Raw genomic sequence first — 24926 nt, 5'->3', positions numbered from 1 at the left:
TAAGAACTACAATAGTAATTTGGAAAGTTTCCTTTAATTGATTTAGTTTGTTTGATGAAGTATTTAAAAAGTTCAAGTGTCAACGCTTGAAGGGTCAGGGTGAACGACCGAGGTTCACGTCAAACCCAGAAGGGCTAGGTACGTTTATTTATAGCTGCATAGCACGCAAGTGTTTAGACGACCTAGGCTTCATTAGGTAATTGCTTGGTATAATAATTTTTCACTTCGTGACTCTCACTAATGAATCCTGAGAGATATTAAATTTTCACTTCAAATACAAGTTTCTGTGTTCATATAACATACCTGCTTTATGATTATAGGTTTTAATAATGTATTATAAACATTTTAAATTCTACAATATTCAATAATAATTAATTTATTTAATGTTAGATTTAAGTATGCTGTTGAGACAAAGCATGCTAATAAAGTCTTTAGTTCATTAAATTGCTTTAATTAACTATTGTAATTTATTTTAGTGTTCGATCCTAAGATATTAATGTAAATAAGAGAAAGAAAGGACGCGTCTCGCATGGTATGACAAATCAAGACGGGAGAGTTACAAAGAACGAGACTAGGAGGAGGGATTACGCGTCGATGTCAAAGGGCCGATAATATTGCATAACGAATTAAGATTCTCTAAATTTGTCTACATATTTTTCTTTTTCTTTTTTTATTATAAGTTACATCGATTCATCAGCACACACGTAATAACTATTCACAACCTTAATAAATCATAAGGCATGTAAAAAATAACTTACTAAAGAATAGAATTTAAATACCTAGTAAAAATAAAACTTATTTTAAATACTTGAAAAATAAGAACAGTAAAACTGGAGCTAAGACATTCATTCATAATGAGATGACAAGGATTTGTGTACTGTGGGTGTTGCAGGATGTATTTTAACGTGAGTGAACGCGTGAATGAGTAGACGAATTGGGAAGTACCCTATTTCACTAATAAAACGAAAACGTAAATTGAATAGTTGAACCAATTTGTCTCACAAGTGCTTGGAACACCATTAAGCTATTACACTAATACGTAAATTTCCTTGTCGACAGTAAAAGTCCTGCACTTTTCGGTGAAATTTCGTATAGTGAATTTAATTGAATTGACGTTTATGGCAAGTGGTCCGCCCCTCTTTTATTTGATTATAGCGTAATGCCTTATTAATACAGACACTTTCTAACGCCAATTAAGCTGGACTGATTTATTTCGAAGTTAAAAAAAATTAAAATTTGAACATCTTAATTATATTAGTAAATATAAGTAAATATAATTCTTATGTTTTACGTAAATAATGTTCTAAATATTTTGTTTGCATCATTAGTTTGGTTTGTATAATGAAAAATAATCCTTAACTTCGAATTTAAAACATTCATCAATTCAAGCCTTCGATGAAAGTTTACGCGTCATTTTCTATTTATTCCTTGTGCCACGTTCCTACTAGCGGAGTCAGCCCGCACCTGCTGATAGCACGTGTGTGTCGCGAGGGTTGGAAGCCGTTGGTACACGCCTCAGACTGGATATTTAGGGCACAGTACGCACGCACGCTACGAAAGGAATTTCCTGTAACAATGCTTCATTGCAGCTATTTGGGGTAACATTATTTTGCATTTGAATTTTATTGAGCATTATGAAAATTAGGTCAAGTTATAAATGTCAATCTTTTAAACGCAATCTTGTTTTTCTTGTCAAATTTAATTTCATAAAATCTGTATGAAGCAAATCTATGAAACTAAGTGGTAACGTCAAACACTCTAAATTGGTTATTAAGTATGATGTAAAGCTAATAAATATGCATGAAAAGTACACAGTAATCAATTGACCGCAATCATTAATAACGCGGTTCCTGGTTTATTTGATATATTATTAACAATCTAAATAAACGTTCTTGCTTCGAGCGAAACCTACTTCAATTTATAATGTAAGAAACAAGATCGTAAAAAATCCTTATCTTTACATACATTATTTTAACTACCGCAAGTATATTTTTTACTACTTAAAACGAGTGCAACCGCGTTTCGTTCATAATAAATAAAGACTTCAAACTTACCTACAAGGGAGCACCATAACGTCTACTCCGCGCCCCTATTTGTTCTTTCAATAATAGTTAACAACTGTTAATGACGAAGAACAATTATTACGTGATTTTAAGAGGGTGCAGGCCCTTATATAGGACAGGCGGTCGTTGACTCCTTATTTAATGGAACCTGCCAGTTGCTATTATGGCCTATTTCTATTCAAATGTCGATATCACCATTGTAAATAAGCCGAGGCATTTTCATCGGATCCATTAGAATGGTGCACACCTGAGTGGTGAGGCTACGGACTAAAGATAAGTAATTTATAAATTTCTTAACATTTATTGTGTGTACAAATACGGAAGACGAGTTAAAGTATGTAATATTACAATACAGCGTGTTTCCTACCACGACACCTATAAGCCTTATTTAGTTATATATTTCTACAGCACAATAATAAACGGAAGTCAGTGGACGAGCGCATTGTCTAAAATGTCCAGTCACAGCATGCTTAAACTTTAGTCACAGCAACACAGATTAAGAGCAAGGACGTTTGATTAGATGTTTTTCAACGCACGAGTTTCACACATCGTGGATGACTAATTAATGTAGTGATGTCTATGACAGATGCCTGACAATGCGAGTTAAGATATCGTAGTGTTACTAGATTGAATGTGTAAGTCTAGTTGAAAGTGTGTAAGTTTACTTCTCGTTAATTTTATTCATCAATATCTGAAACCTTGAACCCACAGGACAAAGAACGCGTAGGAGTCACGTACGAAGTGCATAATACGTATTTTGTAATGCTTCCTTTGCTCAAGGGCACGAAGGTATCGATTTCACTAAATATATTCATATACCTAGACAAAACACAATGTATTAAAATTTCCCAAAACATTAAAATCTTAAATTTATAAACATCTTATCTTATATTTTATAATTTGACTTGCCCGTTGGCGCAGTGTCCTGCTTTATTCTCCGCGGGTTGTGGATTCGATTCCCTTAGTCTGGGTGTAATACTTCTTTTTATGTATGTATTATTTCTTTTTTTATTTATAAATATATATATTTAGTTAGAAAAGTCGGTTGTTAGCCATAAACAAAAGCATTAAGTTGCTTACCATAGGAACAGGCCACCGTGTATCAATGTTATATCGAATAACTTAATTTATTTATTATTACTATACAATGCTACTTTAAAAAAACAGGTCATTAACATTTTTAAAAATAATGTTTTTTTCAACGTTCTGTAATGATTTTTAATAACTATAGCACATATATAATTTAAAAACATTATTTCATATAACACAAAAAATTATTACTTTAATATTGTAAGCCGACTTAATTATTATTCTAGGAATATCTGTTCGCGCTATAACTAAAAAAAGCCAAACGCGATGATCCATCAGTTTTGGGACGGCAAATATTAATACTTTTTGCATACACCGTTCAGTTTCTTATAACAATTATAATAAACGGAGCCAAGGGCATAATCTAGTTGTTTTACGACTGGGGTGAACGACCACTGACCAAAATGGCGGACACGTGATACACTTGAGTAATAAAAAATTACCATGCTACGATAAACGCCAAATTGATTTGCGATTCGAGTGCCTTTATTGTAAAAGGTAGTACGACTTTGTATATTTGCCAATATACAAAGTCTATTGCGAAGCTTGATTACTTGCTATCTTGTATATACCTATTTGAAAGATAGGAATCTAAACATAGATATTTAAAATTTTATACAATACTAGCAGACTCGGTAAACTGTGTCTTGCCGCTAAACGCTATTTAAAAATAGGGGTTGGTGGTAGAAGTGTAAAATTTAGGGTTCTGTGTATTTTTCAACGCCAAATCATAATAAAATAAATAATAAATAATTTATCTAAAAATTAAAAAAATTTAGGGGTGGACTACCCTTAACATTTAGGGGGATGAAAAATAGATGTTGTTCGATTCTCAGACCTACCCAATATGCACACAAAATTTCATGAGAATCAGTCAAGCCGTTTCGGAGGAGGTTAACTACAAACACCGCGACACGAGAATTTTATATATTAGATTAAAATAGTGATACATTCGTGTATCGGATGTAGGTCTCAGTAAAAAAGTAATCGTGAACGAAATCACAACGTACACGAAACGATTAATATCATAAAATAACTAGCTGTAGTACTTTCTACACTTTTGATTGTAAATATATACATAGTTGGTGTCACCCTACAATTTATTAACAATATTAACATTCTTAACACTTTAAGTAAAAAGTGATAAATGCAAACGTTCAATCGATAAGGTGAGTTTATTATGAACGTTCAAGGAATTAACAAGTACTGATAGATACACACGGCACTTTAGATAATTTGTATAATACTACATAAATCACAACTCAGATTGTATTGTATTGGTATTGTCTCCTTGTCACTATGTATTTTTCTACAAAGCTAACAAAAATTATATAATAATAAGACATATAACCGAATACCCTTCGACTAGTATTATTTATAATAATAAAACTAGTCGAAGGTACTAGTCGCTAGTAAACTAGTCGAACTTTGTATATAGAGGAATACTATTTTTTAATTTTATATTAAAGTAAATAATAATTAGATTTAAGTAAGTACTGTTTTAGTATGACTATTACTTATTCTATAAAAATAAAAATTGACAAATTAACGGAAACAGTTTTGCAATCGTATATAAATAAAAAACAAATGTTTATTGATTAACGAGAGATACAGAGTAACGTTCAAACGACCTTAGTTCTCAAATTAGTGCCAGTGTTCAATGTACACAAACAGTTTCGAATTATATTATAACTATAGTGTTAAAAAAAATTGTACCTACGGTTATTGATTAATAACTTTGCTTTGTTACATATCGGGAACCAATTTTTCCATGACTAGAAAGCTTCACATTGCCAGATATTGTCAGATTAAAAAAATTGTAGAATACAAAACCAACTTTAGTGGAACAATTTCAATGTCAACGGAAGGAAACCCGCGAGGGAAGTTTAGTTAGTCATAAAGTTGTGTTAAGCATAAATTTACATTAGCATTATCGACACATTCAAATCAACAAATTTATGTAATAGATATTAATTTGCGACATTTAGGTATCCTGTATTACTTTTCTGTGTTTATATTTCACACTTTTACCAAACATTGACCGCATGTTAAGAAAATATTAATATCAGAAGTTCAAAGAAAAATTTTCTAAGGAAACAAACGCATTGCGTGATTTCTATCCATTTACAAGTCAGTAAAATATGCGATCGCTTTCTATAATTTAGTGTTTATTTCAATATTTACAATTGCTAAAGTACAAAGATTTCCTCTTCTATACTAATATTATAAAGCTGAAATGTTTGTTTGTTTGTTTAATATAATACTTTTTTTATTCAAACGTACTAATCTCAGGAACTAATGGTTCGAATTGAAAAAATATTTTTGTGTTGAATAGCCCATATGGGCCCAGAAAGGGTATTGGTTATTTTTTTTTCTCAAATTAACTCGTGTGAAACAGCAGGGAACAGTTAGTTAATTAATAAAAGTGACAAAATCGTCACTGGGTTTTCCGTCAATTTGGTAACACGTACAATAATACAAAATAATTTATTGTACCCTCAGACATTGAAGCATAACACGATATAGTAAAATAGTACACACAAACGCACTTAAATAATTACAATAATTAAAATATCGTAGTAGCGTTTTTGTCGCCCAACTAATTGCGGCTCTAATTATTCATTTCGGTGGAAAGTTTTTTTTTTAGTCAAAAGTTTTACGTACGTATAAGTAGGTAAATGTCGAATATCGAAACTATGCTATAAGCTAAGCAAAACGAAATAGATGATCTTTCTTGTAAGTTACATAAAACGGAAATTAGTCATTAAGTTAATATTTCCGTAACATCAAAGTTCACATCGGGAGAGAAAGAAGATATACCTAAAACATATAATTTTTATAATTATACGAGGATATCAAACAAAATTTCATAAACGCGAAACATTGAGACATTCATTTATAAATTTCATGTGTTCAAATTAACAAACATTATATTCTGAATATTAAATACGTATCGTCGGCGTCGTTCGAAAATAACGTGTTTTTATATTAGCTTGCCGGCCAGAGTGACGCGTCACTCTGTCTACACAGACGTCTAGGTAAAATTGTGTAAATAAATCCACTTTAATTCTATAGCAATATCATTCAAAACAAAGTTAAAATTAAAAGGTGTTTATTTTTTATTTGTATATTAAATCTAGCAATCCAGGTCGATTGGCGAAACGTTTCAAAGTTATATTTAGACAATATAGATGTGAATCTAAACGAGAATATGATAATATACTTTTTAAATAATTTTAGGACAGTCGCGTAAAATTCGTTTAAATCAAGCAAATGTCGTAAATCTCAACAATTCATAATCTACGTCATAAACTAACCAATTTAATCACGAAATTTTCCAGAACAATGTCCGTTCCGTATTTAGTCTCAGAGTTAATGAGTAAAGGGAAGGGGACGCTGGGAATCGAACACGTGCCCCGCCCGCTTCCGCCGCCGTCTGTTTACAGACGCCGTTTCAGTTGTTTGGGTTACTTTGTTTCTACGCTATGTGGTCTATCTTTTACGCGTTACGAGTTAAACTTTATGTTAACGTTGGTAATAAAATGTGTATCGCGTCTAGAAATATCCATGTGAATCTAAAAGTTCATACGAACAAAAGCGAGTCTTTTCACAGCTAAAAAAGTTTAGATTTGAACAAATTCGTTTTGTTTTTAGCGATTTTTTGAATAGTTTCAATCACGTAACACGTATTTTAATAAGTATGTCTTAATGTTTGTTTCGGATTGTTGAAACAATTGTTATAGTTTGTGTAAGTTCCCTTTTACAATAGATAAAAACAATTACGAAAAAACAACTTAATTAGTGTTAAAAATAATAATTATATAATTTTCTTTGTTATTATTATAAAATATATTACGTACATCATTATATATAAAATTATTTTATTCACAATTTAAACTTCAAATGTAACATAAACTAGATTATTATAGAAATGTATATAAAAAGTTTATCCATATAATCTCTTAAGCTAGTAAACAATAGTAGGCTATCTGGTTACCGCGTTATCATCATTCTCACGCCCCCGTGGGACAACATGAGGCGCAGAAACGTTACTGAAGAAGTGACTGGGAGGAAAAACAAACAACCAAAACATACACGAAGGGTTTATTTTAAAACTGTAAATTTTTATTTATAGTTTTTCTCAACAGCTTGTATGAGAATGGCTCAGGATATTTCGTACATATAAATTTAAAAAATTGTCGTATCGAAATGACGTCTAATTTATAAAATCGATATAAGCAGATTACCTATTTTTACACTTCGGTAATTTATAGACTGTGTACCTGAGTAGAGACACGCATATCAATTTATCACGGGCACGATAAAGTCGTACCGATAAACAATAACAGTTTGATGACGTCAAGGCAATTTTTTATTAAAAACAAAACTGTTTAATCCGATATTTTTAAGTTTATATCACTGAATACAGGGACACGTTTTTTTATTTATAAAAATTAAACAAAAGTCAAACAAAGCAAATACTTTGATTAATTATACTATTGTGTACAATACCTAAATATATGAAAGTGATCTATTGATATCAGGTAATTAATTATCAAGTATTTGATAAAATAGAAACAGATCTCAATGTCATTGTAACACAGTGCTTAAAGCAGGACATTTTATGTAAGCATATTCATTAAAAGAAACCATATATCAGGGGACGATGAAACTGGAGCTCATTATGATAATAACAACGCCTGCATGTGTTAATTTTAGAAAATACTCATTAGATAACCCGGCGTCGCAGATCGGGTTACTAAAGATCGGTTTGTCTCGTGGTTAAATCTAAGAACGCGCCTTCCGTCTTCTGTTGCTTTATATAAATTTTCTGAGCGTAAGTTTTATGAAATTCATTAATTATAATTAATCTTATGCCGAGTCCGTTAATCAGTCGAGTCGACTTTAATTACGTTCATTCATAGCGAAACGAAAGAATTAGAAATTACAATAAAAATCAAGCCTTTTATAACAACTCTTCTACCTAAGAGGTCAAAGGTAAATGTGTCACTGTAGGTTTAAATCTATTTATAAAATGAAGTCTAGACAAAGGCAATACGAGTAAAGCCATTTTACCTGTATCATTAAACACGCTATATGAATCGCTTTGATTGTCACACGAGACAATCGGATTAACGGTATGATAACGTAAATACAACCTACACAGACCGCACAATAACGAGGCATTGAGAGTTGAGACTGAAGAACACCAAGTGTCTAATTACATGCGGTTGATTGGATCGCTCCGAGATACTTACCCATTGAAATGCTATCGTATAGTAACTAATTAGATGCGAGGGTTATATTAAATAATAGAAAACAAAAAGATAATTAATTACTACAGTATCTTATCGGGGGGTACAAAGGCTTATAACTAACTAAGAATAAATTACCGAACTCGATTATATTTAGGTTTTTGGGCTTCAAGCGTGGTTTAATATAATCGAGTTTCTTATTTTTTTCTAAGGCATTAGACCGAATTAGCGTTCACCGTATCTGTGAATAACTCACAGTAAACATAAATATATGTACTTTTAGAAATTTCCGAGAAGCCATTTCTATAACCAACAATATAGAAAAAATTAACCCTCTAAATACAGACAAAAGATAGTGTGCAGGGAAGTAAATTTAAAGACTATATTATGACAAAACACACAGACAATAATAATTCACAAAACAAATAACGGTAAAAGTTTGTCATCGTTATGACTATGGGAATTATAAGGCGAGGTTTTAATGGTCTGCGGATATTTACGTTGTACAAGGAGTGTGATTTATTTATGGTTTCTGCTGATTTAATAGATAGCTATAATTCACACTAGTTCCTTCGTATAATTACTCTCACTTGCGCCACAATGATGATCGTTAAGCCTACATCTCACTTTCAAATCTTAACGCAATGCACTCGTTGCGTATATTTTAACCCACGACTCGGATCTATTATGATATGTTTTAATAATGTTGATCGAAGCATTGATCGTGTTATAAATCAAACTTCAAAGTTTAAACGTAAATGTTTATTTGAGCAGAATGCGGATATTCATTTCTCGAAATAAAAGTTTAATATCAAAGTTCTGTGAAAAACTATTGAGGTAGTTTTAGATAGTAAACGACTAAAGAACTGTTTTTTTTAAAATAATATCTGTAAGGAATACTACGCGAATTAACTTTAGATATTTTCTGTTTTTAAGTTAAGACCGCTCTATAATAAAAAATAAATAATAATAATAATAGTTTTATCATTCGATTAAGAAGAAGTAAAAATTTTAAATTTACATCCTGCAAAGTAAACGCATTTTTAAAATCGTACAAAGTGTGCTCTCAACTAGAGTTAATCTTTTAGATCTTATGCCTAGTATTCCATGGAGGTGTTGCAATGTCTTTAATACATACAATTAATGGATACAGATAGATCGTTGTATTGATTCGGATTAATAAACAATTCTAAGATGCATTTAGATTAAGTTTAAACGTTTTTTTAGTACCACATTCTATTTAATAAGATCATAAATAATCTAACAGAATCGACCACCAGTATTTTAATACTTCAAAAAGGCTATAGTTAGTCACGCAAGCAGCCACGGACTCGTACAGGTACACATTATATTTCGCAAATCTTCTGGAACTATCAAGGAGTTGCGTGCGGTGTCAGAGCAATGCGAGACAGTTTATCATTGTGCATATTCCCGCTAGAGCATGACAGATCTTTAATTGTAATTAAATAGATCAAGTCTAACGATTTTTCTCCTAACGGTTTTCGAAACTTGTACATTTGAGATAATATATTTATCTGATCTACAATCGATGTACTCATATTATGATGTCTTACAACAGAGCAATTACGTGCAATTCACTGTCAATGTATTCCTGCTTAATTCATAAAATACTTCGTAAGTATGAAAGTATTTTAACATTGCTTTAGTGCATAATAAATTTGGTATAAAGTAAAGATTAAGATGATACACATCTTATTGTAATCTTAACAATTCAACATATTTCCCATAAATCGTAATAGCAGTTTTATAGGTTAAAAAATATTTAAAAAAATACAATACAGTAACTTGCATTCTTTTCCCACACGAACAATGTTGTATTACGGCCGGTTACAAGACCATACCGTGGATCCATAACCGGTAATTTTATTGAAATTTCCAAGTTTCACTCAAATCGTTAACAAAATAATGACTGAGCAGCGCTGCCCCCTAACACTTTACCGCGGTTTCTCCAACGCGATGCTTTATTAAATCAAGACTCATATAGCCATTGTACATAGCTCTCAGCGACATTGAATTATGTACAATCATGCGACGATAAGCAAATACGATATCTTTGATGAAACATGATGACGAACAGATTAGTTAACCGGACGTCATGTTTAGATCTATCATCATCATCATCATTACAGCCTATACAGTCCACTGCTGGACATAGGCCTCCACAAGTTCACGCCAAAAATGCGTGAACTCATGTGTTTTGCCCATAGTCACCACGCTGGGCAGGCGGGTTGGTGACCGCAGGGCTGGCTTTGTCGCACCGAAGACGCTGCTGCCCGTCTACGGCCTGTGTATTTCAAAGCCAGCAGTTGGATGGTTATCCCGCCACCGGTCGGCTTTTTAAGTTCCAAGGTGGGAGCGGAACTGTGTTATCCCTTAGTCGTCTCTTACGACACCCACGGGAAGAGAGGGGGTGGCCATATTCTTTAGTACCGTAGCCACACAGTACAGTTTAGATCTATATTAATATTATAAAGCTGAAGAGTTTGTTCGTTTGCTTGAAAGCTCTAATCTCAGGAATTATTGGTCCGATTTGAAAAATTCTTTCAGTGTTAGATAGCCCATTTATCGAGGAAGTCTATAGGCTATTTTTTTTCTCTCAAATTAACGCATGTGAAACCGCGGGACACTGCTAGTCAATTGATTAGATTTTTAATGTCATTAGTAATACAATAAACAATAATTTTTAAATATACAAAAACAATATTATTTTATTTTCGTTAAAATATCTATACTAATATACTATACTAATAGTGTAACTAAGTTTGTAGGTCTAATGTAAACGCGCTAACCTTAGAGACTACAGTCCAATAAAAAAATCTTTACTTTAAAAATTCTGTTTACTAATGAAGATTGTCCAAAACGTAGACATTGCCCATAGAAACAATGATCATAAGTCTACGTTAAATAACGCGGGTCATTTAGTTTAATAAATAAAAACGATAGTAATAAATAACAATACAAATATATATTGCAAAAAACATGACAAAGACTTAACAAACTAAATATTCAAAGAATAAACATCAATAAACTATAGATCTAATAACAAAAGTAGAAAATCAATTTGCTCCAGCAGGAAACATGGAGCGAGCGGTTCAGTAAAAAGAGGAAACTATTAAGTTGTCACTGGTCTCATATTAACCGTAGCATCGATAGGATTTATTTATGTAACAACTAGACAGGCGAGTTAAAAATAATCAAATAGACTAGTCTGATCGATGGACAGACTCGACAACTAAACTATGAAGTTTAAAAATGTTAACTAAACTCACTATACGATATGTATAACACATGTATAACAAGAATTTATTTAAATAAATTTAAAAACGTATAACATAGCGTAGATATTTGAGTTCTCAATATTTTGGGATAACTTTTTCCGTCGTGGTTTTATCATTTGATCTTAATACAATTTTTCCTCAAAATTTTGTAATTTATAAACAAATATTTACGTAATTAAATTATTAATTTCATTATTCATAAGATTAAATTTTTAAAGTATAAAAACATCTAGTCTTGCGTTATCATTTTTACACATTTTATATAAAACAAAAAAGTGAAGATTTTTTTGTCTTTTAATACCTTTTTGAAAATCTCTAAACTTTACTTCTGTTAGATATCCCTTTATGTACATTGGACCTTTTGCAAGTTTTATTAAATATACATCTTAGGAATATGATCTTGTAATCAACAATTTAACTTAAAAAAAAAAAAAACATTATAAATTTCCACACAACTTGTTAATTATTTAAATATTAAATAATTATAATACGATCAAAAGTAATGATCACGATTAATTCTTGGTACATTTACTTTTATTTTTTAATTAAAAATACTACGCGGTTATACTCGAGTTTAGTTTTATCCTTGACTAATCAGTTAGATTTAACTTTTATTGCTGCGCTCCCATTTGTGCAGGTGATGGAGTTTTATGCACTATAAATTGTTCAATAAACAGACTACCTAATGCTGGAACTTCAAATTACTTTAATCCCCAAGATTAGAACGTTAAAACATTTTATTTCAGTCACGATTTTTAGTTTAGACGATGCGTTGGCGCAGCGGTCACATCACTGGCTGTTGCGCTAACGATCGCGGGTTAGATCCTCGCAGATGACAAACATTTATACTGGCCATATAAATGTTTGTTATGGTCCGGGCGTATTTGCTTGTGTAGTGTGTGTTTTCGGACCCCCGTCACAGGAGATAATGCTACTAGGAGCCGTTGACTGTAAAGCGTTTTTTTTTCTTATTATTATAGTAATTTTGCTGTGTGGTTACGGCATTAAGAATATAGCCACTCCCTCTCTTCCTGTGGGTGTTGTTAGAGGCAACTAAGGGATAACACATTTCCACTACCACCCTGAAGCTTAAAAAGCCGACAGATGGCTGGATAACCATCTAATTTCAGGCTTTGAAATACACAGGCCGAAGACGTCTTCGGTGTGACAAAGCCAGCTCTGCGGTCACCAACCCGCCTGCCCAGCGTGGTGACTATGGGCAAAACACATGAGTTCACTCCATTTTTGGCGCGAACTTGTAGAGGCCTATGTCCAGCAGTGGACTGTATTAGCCTGAAATGAATATAGTAATTAACTTCGTATTAGTAGCCATACTATAAGTGCTTAAAAAACTGTATTTTTAAAACATTAATGGTCATATACGTTTTAAAAGCAACTTATGGACAAAATGTTACTCACGATCAATCCTTTTATGCACTGAATTTGTCTTTATATGTTAACTAACGATGACGCGGAGTTAACATTCAATTAAGCGAGTGATAAACAAAAGACATTGCAACATTACATATAACAGTTTTCACGATTATTGAAACATCTTCATTGTTTTCGGCAACTATGCCTCTTGTTTACCATTTACAATTACCACTATATCAGATGAGTAGTTCGCTGAAAGTATAACGAGATTCAAAATCATCCGAGTCGAATACGTTTACAACAAAAAATGACCTAGTCTGGATATCAAGTGACTGCAACGTTAACGGTAATCTTAGATTACATTTCGACCGATTCTACTTTCGGGGGCCATTGTTATACGCTTTTTAGTTCGCAAAGCGACAAATCGAATTTTATTGAAAATTTTGTTTATAAATAGAGAAAATACGAAACGACCTTTCGCATGGTTGACTTGTTACAACGTGACTGGCGAGTAAAGGGACGGACTAGCTACTTTCAGTTCGACAATAAACGGGTGAACAAGTAACATTTTTTTTTCAACATTTTTTTTTTAAATCGATAGACGATTAGTGGATAAAAACGTGCATCCCTACCGTTGAACGAGGTTATTAAGCTTGATAATGGAATTTTAAAGATAATTCATAAGAACGGCAGATTTTTTTTAAAAAGAAGTGCAAATACTGTGGAGTAAAGTGACGTGACGCAATTATTCACCTTATTAAACAGCTTTATTTACTGTCTTCCAGTTTGCACAAAACAAAAACTATACCAGTTGATCATTAAATATACCTATATTGTAGAATCAAATAGTCACCGCTTAATATTAATGAAAGAGTAAAGCTTAGTCATATATATGTACAAGGCACTACAAAATTCAATTAACAACATCATACTTAAACCTAATTATAATGACGTGAAAGCTCGAAGCCAGAACAAACAAAACTTTTATCAAATATAATATAACATAACAATACACAACAGACATAATACATATCAGATTGATCGTATCATAAGGTAAAAAGGGCGGCCTTATCGCTGAAAAGCGATCACTTCCAGGCCAACCTCAGAGCAGAGGAGAGAAATATCGATATAATGATTAGACAAAAAATAAAAACAGTCGTACAATGAATATAACCAGTTTTTTCAACTCTAAAAATATATCATAAAATTATTCAATTTAATAATTAAAAGATTATTACGGTGCAACTTATAACATTGCACACAAGTAATCTTCGTGAACGGCTCACATAAATGTTTAATTAAATAATGAAACGCTCGCAAACTGTAAAAGATAATAAAAATGTGAAAACATTTAAAAAGTTAGATTAGAATACAAATATTAAAGTAAAATTGAAGGAAAGGTATTTTCAGCAGTACAAAACGTGAAATGAGCGTCATAAGTAGAGCGCAAAGAGTTCGTAACTACTTCCGGACTGGCCGAAACCTGCGCATGCGCGTCTAAAATATGCGTCCGAGCATTATTTTACACTATTACTATCATGAAATATATCAACAAATGTGTACTCAGCTATTTAGATTTATATGAAATTAATAGAAATCTAAATTCTATTAAGAGATATTATATTATTTACTATTCGAAAGAAAAAAATAATACACTGCAGCTTTTAGAAATCTAGAATGGAATAATCTTTGACAGCAAAGTTTTGGTTATCACAATATTCAAATTGTGAAGCCTTAATAAAACATCTGGGTTTGATCGATGAAAAACTTTATAGACCCGAAAATTAAAATTTATCTATTGTATTAATTCACAAATCGAAACTTTTTTATGATTTATAAATTTAGTAAGGTAAAGTACCTATCGGTTGGTATAAAAGTTTATTATTTACGAAACAAAATTACGAATATGGAGTTTTATTTAAAACTAAGTTACACAACTTACATAGAGTGAATATTACCATGTTATTGACATTTCAAGTTACAACTGTACCGCTATTCCATCTTGTTAATTTGTAATGGTTAATTATCATCACTAGAGTAAGCGGCAGTCGGAGTAGAGTTTTGTTCACAGTTACGAATTACTAATCGTAAACACGCAAGGAAAATGTATTTTCATTAGAATTCATGTTTATTTATACACATTTAGATGCTTAAAACACGTTTTCATAAAGTTATAATTGCTTTTAATCAATTTACAATATGGGTAAATGTTTTTACATCTTACCATCGAATAATAATTATTTAAACTTTTTTACACAACTAAACATAATATCTCTCGTTTATTGCACAAATGGCGAAATATATAATATATATTATTATATTAAGAAATATATCTACTTTTTTTAACCGACATATATATTTATGTATTTTCGGGGATAACTTCGTCGGGATAACTTCTTAAAACGATTACAGTGTTTGACACACAAGTGTATGTTCCTTCGATAGTGAGTGGTTACCATAGTGTAGGTACCTAGACCGGAAAGAAATATTTGCACAAATACTAATATCCATTCCGAGCGGGAATCGAACCCGGAATCGCCGGTGTTGGAGCATATACACAGAACACGCACTGCTACACCAGAGCAATGTCAGAAGGAGAATCATAATAAATTTAAATTTCAACATAGGTAAAACGGCGAAGTGCGATTAGTATAAATAAATAATTCTTATAGAATAAGACTATGAATACGTTACATTTAAAACTTACCTGTTTATTTGTATCATCGTATATAACGTAGAAGAAGGTTGATAATCCCGTAATGTATGGTTAAATTGTGGCTTGTTTCGATTCCGAGTTTGATACACAAATAGAATTCATAAAATACCGTATCGTTGTTTATTTTGTACTTTTTGTTTTATAAGAGCACTTCAGTATCACTAAATTATCTTCAATCGTTGACCTTTGAATATTAATGTATTAAGATTAAATTGTGTCCTTTTGGTAGAACGGGTTAAAACTCAAACGTGCACAGAAATCCAAGAAAAAACTTGTTAGTATTCAATTTTATCGAGCTTCGAAGCAATAGAACATTCCCTTCTTATATTTTTATAGGTCCGGTTTTCAAAAGGAAGAGTTATTTTGGGCGATAATAATTTTAAACATTAAATAATACCACACTCATACTGTAAAAATATTAATAAATATAGGTAATTAATTACATAATAAATGAAGAATTAAAGGAAAAACAAAAAACCTATAAACATCAGTTTTTGTACTCGTTAAATTTTTATGCCATAATCACTAGTTATAATTATCCGGTACTTCAGTTGAATACTTATTAAAAAAGATATTTTTTTTTAATTTAAGTCAAGGTCAAGGGAAAGGATGTATGATCAAAAATTAATGTTAAAATTTATAATTAGTTCATTTATAGTTAATTTGCGCTTAAAACTTTTAAACTGAAATGTTATCTTAGTCTACGATTTAATTCTTAGAACCTGTTGTTGCCTTCCTTACTCATTCACAACTATTATTATTAGTAACAAGCTCGAACGATTTCGTACCAAATAAAAATAAATAAAAAAGCAACCCGATCGCCGAACTAAAATTGGGCATTTCAAAACACAATTGCAAGTTTGTGTTAGATAAGAGAATTCGTGCTAATATCGAGTATAAAAAGTCGGCAATGAAGTCACGTTTATGAAATGAAACCAAGCGTGCAACAAGTGGCGAGAAAACATGAGCAAATCTGAGCGATCGTCGAAGAGGAATAGTCGACTATCGCGATTTTTGTGACACTATGTATGGTGTTGAAGTACATATAAAAGGTTCTAAATGAATTATAGAAGTTGCATTGTAACTTAAGTTTCGCCAGCCTCAGCTCTTGACGCAGACGCGAGCGTAAAAAAGTCGTGGAAATAAGACTTGGGTCTAGTGGTCCAGATGAAAGATTACAATAAATAACTGGTTATTACTTCTTGAAATAACAAATATGACTAATTAAGCAGATTTAATGTTTCTTTAATTCAATAACAATTATGAGTAAAACTATACTCAAGGTGCTAGAAGGATTCGATTAACCTCGCAACTGAAAGTTGCTGACTGCATTAAACGCAGAAACGGTCAAGGTGAATCCGTCGAGCTGTAAGTGAGATTGACAGGTTTAGAAAAAAATATAAAAATTTACTAAATTAAATTATGACCTCATTCAAACACAGATAAACGAAGATTATCACAATATAATTTACGATAAATATTAAATCACAGTAAAAAATAAAATTTAACATATACCTAACAGGGAAAGTTTTATTTTAAATTAATAAAATACGTATTCTTATGATTAAATTTGTAAGAAGGCGCCCGCATATATTCTCAGGATAACCACAAACGAATGACCGCACTCGGAATCGGAAACAGGTTTTGTGCACTATTATTATTAAGGGCTCGTGCCAATATACGGTGCAAAGAGTACACCGGCATAATACACTCAACAAAGCATAAGAAAAAATAAGAAAAGACTGCAGTTAATTGCAACACTATATATACCAAAAGGACACAATGGAAGATGCTACAAAAACCACACACTTATTTCTTCATTAAAATTTAGTTCTAAATGTCAATTAATCCATGCACGTAAGACACATCCATTACTAAGGCACTGTTCGATTAGAACTGGGTGTTAAAATAGTTGTAAAAAGTTAAAACAGATTCAAAAATTGAGCGCAACAGACTGTCTGCTTCAGTCGGCCATGCGTGGAGCCGGCGACTTGCAAACTGTTCCGTTTCGTTTCAAACCGAACATCAACGACCACGCGGACGCCCTACCTCTCCATCTCCCTCACCAGTCGTAAATACACACCGTGTGAAAGAGACGACAGCTACTCACACATTGTGGTCGTATTATAGCAGGATAAAATTTACAGCGACGTGAATAGTTTCCGAGCATTAGTCAGAGTGAAACGGAACGTTAATATTTTTTTTTTGAGTATTTAGCACAACTTTTTCTGTTCATGTCGAATGTTTTAATCACTTTTGAGCTTCTAATCTTGATACTGTACATATTTTCAAGGACATACGAATACAAACGTATTTATTTTCAGGAGAACTTTTTGTAGGCATAACTACTTTACTTAAAATGCTTTGGCGTTTAAAAACCAATTCAAAGGAACTTGATGGCAGGGGTCACCTTTACCCTTAGGCATTTACGTTATAACAATTGTTGGAAATTCATATTTCTCACAACGCCAACGCACTATCAAGATTAGAATCTAAACATTTTGATTAGCAATTGTTCTAATTAGTAATAGTATATCAATTTTTATCAGAAAACTATACAACATCAAAAAAATCACATTTCTTTTGTTTCCGACATATTCAGGTGATTGGTTTACTAATAAATTTTTCAAAAAAATAATAATATTTTGTATAGGTATACTTTTTATTCAATAAGTTTTGAGCTATATATATAATTTATAATAAAAAAATTCTTCAATTTTTGTGTCTTGTAAAAAACGTTGAATTACTTAAACACTTTAGGAATTAACAATCAGTTCATCAGTTCAGCCTATTGCAGTCCACTGCTGGACATATACCTCCCCAATTTCGCGCCAGACATCCCGGTTTTCCGCAACCTCATCCAGCTCACATCGGCAATCTTACGTATATCGTCAGCCTAGCGGGCCGGAGAACGTCCCAATCTTGAGGATTGACAATGAGTTGTCCTAATTTTATTTAACCTTTTAACCTGAAATTTGACTCACTTAACTTGGCAACTCAAACTACACCTTACCATTACCCATTAACTAAAATAATTGACAAATCAACGTCAATTTATATTTACACGTAGTTATCTAAAAGTTGGACATGTTCTTACAAAACGCTTCACATTTCGAATATTGCCACACGTAACGTACAATGCTCAGAATAAAATTGAAAATCTACCACTTAATACTGAGTAGCATAAGGATTATAATCAAAGCGAACGCAGCGCGGCCCATCGTACATCAAAACTGACCTCATTTCAGGTGGTATCTTAAAAGATCTGAGATCGATCATATCGCGGATCAAATATGACGTACCGGAACCTACTTTTGGAGATTTGGACTTCATCATATTGTTTAAATTTTCTAATCAACTGGGTCAGTTTGCATAATAGCTACTTATGAAAATAATTAGTTTAATACTAACAAATAAAGAAAGGACTTAAACCTAAATATTCAAGTTATGATTTCATTTTAACGAATTCTAAATAATTTAAAGATAGTTAATTACATTAGTATGTTCTTATAAATTCTAAAAAAAACAAAGAAAAACCAGAAGTAAATTAAACGTGTACTGTGTGGTTACGGTACTAAAGAATATAGCCACCCCCTCTCTTCCCGTGGGTGTCGTAAGAGGTGACTTAGGGATAACACAGTTCCGCTACCACCTTGAAACTTAAAAAGCCGACCGGTGGCGGGATAACCATCCAACTGCTGGCTGGATACACAGACCGAAGACGGGCAGCAGCGTCTTCGGTGCGACAAAGCCAGTAAGTACTGCGGTCACCCCGCCTGCCCAGGCAGCGTGGTGACTATAGGCAAAACACATGAGTTCACGTTATTTTTGGCGTAAACTTGTGGAGGCCTATGTCCAGCAGTGGACTGTATAGGCTGTAATGATGATGATGAAATTAAACGCCGATTTGCAAGTTACAAAACAAAGTCATTTGGAAACACTTAAATCCGACTTCCTAAAACAATTTCAGCAAATGAAAATTATTTCTCTAAATTACAATAGATTTCACAATTTTTATAACTGTTTTGTAACAATTTTGAGGCTAGCACATTACGGTCAAGTCAAGTATAATACTTGAAAAGATTTACAAATATTTCAGTACCTCCCTTAGTTACCGATGTAATACTAACCCCGCATCTAAATAGTTCTGAATAAACCTGTCGACGTCTCCTCAATAGTCAAAGACCTCTTCATAAAGGTTATTGTCATAAAGCTTAATACACCAAAAAAGGGTTGTTGTCATAAAATATATTAACACCAGGCTGCTCTACTATGGATTAGCGAAAATTTTCCCTACCGTAATAGTAACGATTGTTATCAGGTGTCTATAATGACAACTAGGATCGGCGACTTTACGCACTGTCAGGGGCACGGTGAAGAAACCCACAGGAAGAACTATAATTCATAACATCTAAATATATTAAGCGTTATCATAGTATAAACATATACGTTTGTATTATGATTATGTTACAACACAAGACAAACAAGAAACTTACGCTTTAAAACTATTTAGGTAAATTTAGATTAACAAAAAATGGAATAGATGAAGTTAATTAAATTGTTCTGCTTTTAACAGACTCTCAAAAAATACGCATGTTTTTTTAATTAAACGTAACTTTAAAAAAAAGGGAAAAAGTATAATACTGTATGAGAGTAGAAACAAAATTTCAATAAAATTTAATCTATGTAAAAAAGTATCACATGAACTTGCAATATACGAGCATAATAGTTGAAACGGAGGAGAAAACAAAACATTGCGTAAGATTCATGTCGCTCGAGGAAATGACAAAGAAACAAAGAAAAACATACTCGTAATTGGTTCGTGGATGTCAGTCAACTTTCTCTATAACACGAATATAGGAAGTTACAAAATAATCGAAAAGATAATTTTGCATTTATACGTTATTTGAAGTAATGGACAATTGTCAGAATACCGGTTTAATGATACCTACTTTATTCAATGAAAACGAATATACTGAAAATGTATTAGTCGACTACAGTGAAAGCTAAAATGCGATCATTATAATAGTTAATTTAAATATATTGAGTAGTAACAATTTAAGCAACGAGCCAATAAACCTTCATTCTTTTATTCATATAATATGACAGAACTGTTAAGTACAACAATTGTCAGAAAACGACATCTAAATGACAACATGGATTGCCAACAATATAAATATTGTAGTCTAATTTAATACCTAAGAATTACCCTTCAAATAATAAATTAATTAAACTACCCGTATGCGTAAGAACATTTTTCTTTTTAAAACATCTTAAGTATCAATCCGTGCTGTTTGTTAACTTTATTACATTGTAAAATTGTAATGTTACCTTTGTATCATTTCAGGCTCATTTTCTATGTGTTACTCTTAAAATTAAATGTGCATTACAAAGCAACACGAAATTATATGCCTTCATTGAAACAAAGGTCAAATTTATCTCCCCGTAACATCTTCTTGAAACAATAGTCGTAAGAAACATACAAAGCATTGTCGGTTTGCGTTATTGTTAACAGCTCGCATAATAGCTGTACGACATTCGAACTTATGTACTTTCCAACAATGAGAGCAAAACGCTACGTTGAAAAGATTGATGCTTGAGACGAATCTGGATTGAGGTTTACAATACATTGAACTTATTTAGGAAAGACGTACGAACTTTCTCTTGGCCTCAGTTTAATTATCGTATTTGTCTATACACTATCAATTACAGATATTTCATACTTTTTGATTAAATAAATTATTTACGGCCATTAGTGCAAATGCATAAGTAAAAGTGAAGTCTAATTTGTAGTTTCAATAAAACAGATTTTACATCTACGTACGTAGACACTACGAAATAGTTTATCTAACTGGAGTACATGAATTTGCACTACTAACTGCAAATTAGATCAAATAGAATAATATACACTAAAGCCGTTAAGTGCAGCACAAAAAGGGTTATCTAATTTCGATATAATTAGACTCGCTTTTATAAAAGATATATCAAAAGCATAACAATATCAATATAAAATTACTAATAGTATATGTAAATGAATATAATTTTAAAAATTCATAAATGTATTTTATAGTAAAAATAAAAGAATCGTTCAAAGGCATTTATGATAAATTTTCAAAAGAATACCTAACATGAGATATAATTATAGGGTCTGTAGTAGGATTGTTTCCATTAGAACTTTATTGTCAGCTCCAGTGGGAACTACAACATATGAAGTGCTTTTTGTTTGTTCCCTGCGATTCATAAAACTTTAATTGCTCTTGAAAATATAAAAAAAGTCTTTTGAAGTTACTGTAGGAGAAAATAAATAGAAATAGCATTAGGTTAGTACTAGCTTTATTATATTTCGTAGACAACAAAGAATATAATACAGAGACTTCCGAGAGGCCAGTCGATCACTCTTCGATTATTTGTATCGAACTCATTATATGTAGTAACGCACAATAACTATCCTTCCTTAAACAGTGCAATCGGTTTTATCTCTTCATTTATATCGAGTTACAATTACTCTTCGCTTCCCGGTTTTCGCGTTGCGTAGACGCACTTCCGTCTTGCTCGACGGTTGATGTACAAACGGTATTTTAGATTGCCTTTACGGAATATCATCTATTGTTGACCGATATGTTAAATATGGCAAAAACTAAACGAAGTAACGGCAAAGGTATTGACAATCTACCCAATGCATTTGTTTAGTTCATTCATTGTGTATACTACGAATAAATTATACGTTAAAAAAAATAACAACGGAAGTTGTTGAAATGGCAAAGTACCGATTGTCTGGAAGCAACAGTCAATTTTTTCTCGTTGCACTTTTACTAAAATTCACTAATCTAGAACTATGACCTGGATAATTGCCGACGTAAATAATAATTTAACCAACGTAGTCGCTGACGATGGCACTGACTAAACAAGAACTAACTTTTAGTGCCAATTATCAAAATAATCGTATTTTATATAACATGCAATAAGAGAAATGTTGAACCATCGAATATATTAACGCACAAATAATAGTCATGGTGGAACTAATTTCATCACAGATAAAGGCATAGAGCGAAACAATCGAGGTTTATTTACTCGAGACGCATCATGCAACGTGGCGCCGCCTTCGTGTTCACCCACGTGCTATAATGACGGTGCACTATTACTTAAGTTAGAAGAATATTAATCACTAAAAATATTTTCGTGTTCGGCAACTCATTACATGAGAAGCAACATCCCGTCGACGATTTTGGAAGGGGCCACGAACAAAAATTAAATATATTTGAAATGTTCCTTTGGCATGATAAAATAAAAAGTGTTTGTATAAATTATTAACATATAAAACAATTAGTAACAGGTAAAGGTAGTATAGGAGTTTTAAATTTTAATCTGTAGAGGTGTATAAATAGCTTCCTGTTTTAACAATAACGTGAGGTCGGTTTGGGAAGTCTCGAAATTTCTCTTACTACAATTTCCGTTTTAAGCTTCAATAGATTTACTTAAGGTCGGTCACAATACAAGACACCATAGGAAATCCATTCTCCTCGAGGCGGTGTCGCGTAATTCCTCGTGGATTCAACGAACCGTGCATAACGTGGGTGTTCTGATGCAAGACTACAGTATAGAAAATCTTATCTCACCATATTGCGAGATAACTTAATTAAAGTTGCATTTTGTACGCAAAGTTCATTATTATTTGCAATAACCGTTTCGAAATTATTATTCTAATTATTCCACTACAACTATAAGAAATTTATTTGCTGACATATTAGAAATTAGAAAATTTGCACCTTCGAAGACAGATCAGATTGTGTTATGTTATATATTATATTTGAAATTACAATTCGTAGCTATCCGATACAACACTTGTAACTGTTCCTGGATGGTTATTGTCGGAAGACCAAACTTATGTATTTGGACGCATCAGATCAATGCGGTGTCACGGGGCGTCACGGTACGACGCGTCGTCGATCACTCGTGACGTAAGGACGATGGTGCAGGTGATAGGGCTTGAGCGATTACATACACATTAACCCTTAATGGAATAACGCTGTCTTATTTTTCTACCCATTTATGTTTCTGTTTTTTTAATTACTTTCTATAATTATCACCATCGTGGACAAAATCAATATATTTAAATTTCGGTTCACAGATACTTCCTATCAGTTTTAGAAAGACCAACATTAATTATTTTTATTAATAAATGCAATTAATATGTAATCTAACATCTAAACATCCGTTTATGCAGATAAACGCAAAGAGTTCGTGTATTGGAGTCCTAATTACGTTATGTGTCCGGCGATAAACCTAGCGGATAAACACAGGTGCAACCGTAAATGCAGGATTTGTGACTTTCTGCGTGGATCGTTCGAGTTTCCGTTTACACGGAGCTTGGTTACCCCGCTGGCTTCTGTTTTAACATCGTTATCGACCAACTTTCAGATCAATAACAGGACACAACGTTGTTAAGTAATTGTGCATGCGTTAAATTTATCACAATACAACTTTCACCCTTAAAAGCAATTTCATTGGCAAATTAAAATATATTATGCTGCTACAAAGTTTTTAATGTTGATTCTTGATATTTTCAACGTTTACAAAATGTCATGTCGTTGCAATATCTAATGTTGTACTGCGTTTGGATAATACCTGTTATGAATTGATGTCATAACTACAATATTTTAAAATATCAATGCTCCTTCTACAAACATACAGGACGTAATCATGCACGTAATCACCTGCGTATGTTAACCTTTCTGACACGTGTGTATTTGCTAACCATTCTATAATAATTTGATTTAAGTTATACACTAATGTACTACTATAAAAAACAGTATTTAATTTTTTAATTAAAGTGTGATATAAATATTTATTTTTTATATAATATTTATTACGATAGGAAAGTGATTTTTTAGTTTAGTAATAAGACAGCGAAAAGAGTTTATCTTTATAATTAAAAGTCACATTAAAAACTTGTAAAACATATTGTACTTCTAACAAGCCATTGTGCATTATTGTTTTATGAATCCGATCTGTGTAAAATATCCAATCGTTCTTAGAACAAATAAAAAAATAACAAAAACCAGTTGAAATAGAAAGTGATAAGGCTCTAAATCTAAAATTACGAAACAAAACATATTATTTGGCAACAATG

The 24926-nt window shown here is 32.1% G+C and overlaps 1 protein-coding gene and 1 long non-coding RNA gene across 2 annotated transcripts in view; both read right to left on the bottom strand.

The window, feature by feature from the left end:
* Window positions 1-24926, bottom strand: part of LOC123663925 — a 120300-nt gene that overhangs the window by 72927 nt on the left and 22447 nt on the right. The gene's annotated exons all lie outside the window — the stretch shown is intronic.
* On the bottom strand, window positions 15801-17790 carry LOC123664112. Its single transcript, XR_006744773.1, has 2 exons — window positions 17567-17790; window positions 15801-15980 (listed from the first exon to the last, which is right to left on the bottom strand). It is a non-coding gene; the product is annotated as an uncharacterized LOC123664112 (long non-coding RNA).

This window comes from Melitaea cinxia, chromosome 21 (assembly GCF_905220565.1).
Source record: "Melitaea cinxia chromosome 21, ilMelCinx1.1, whole genome shotgun sequence".
Lineage (NCBI taxonomy): Eukaryota > Metazoa > Arthropoda > Insecta > Lepidoptera > Nymphalidae > Melitaea > Melitaea cinxia.
This window is presented reverse-complemented; position numbering and strand designations above follow the sequence as displayed.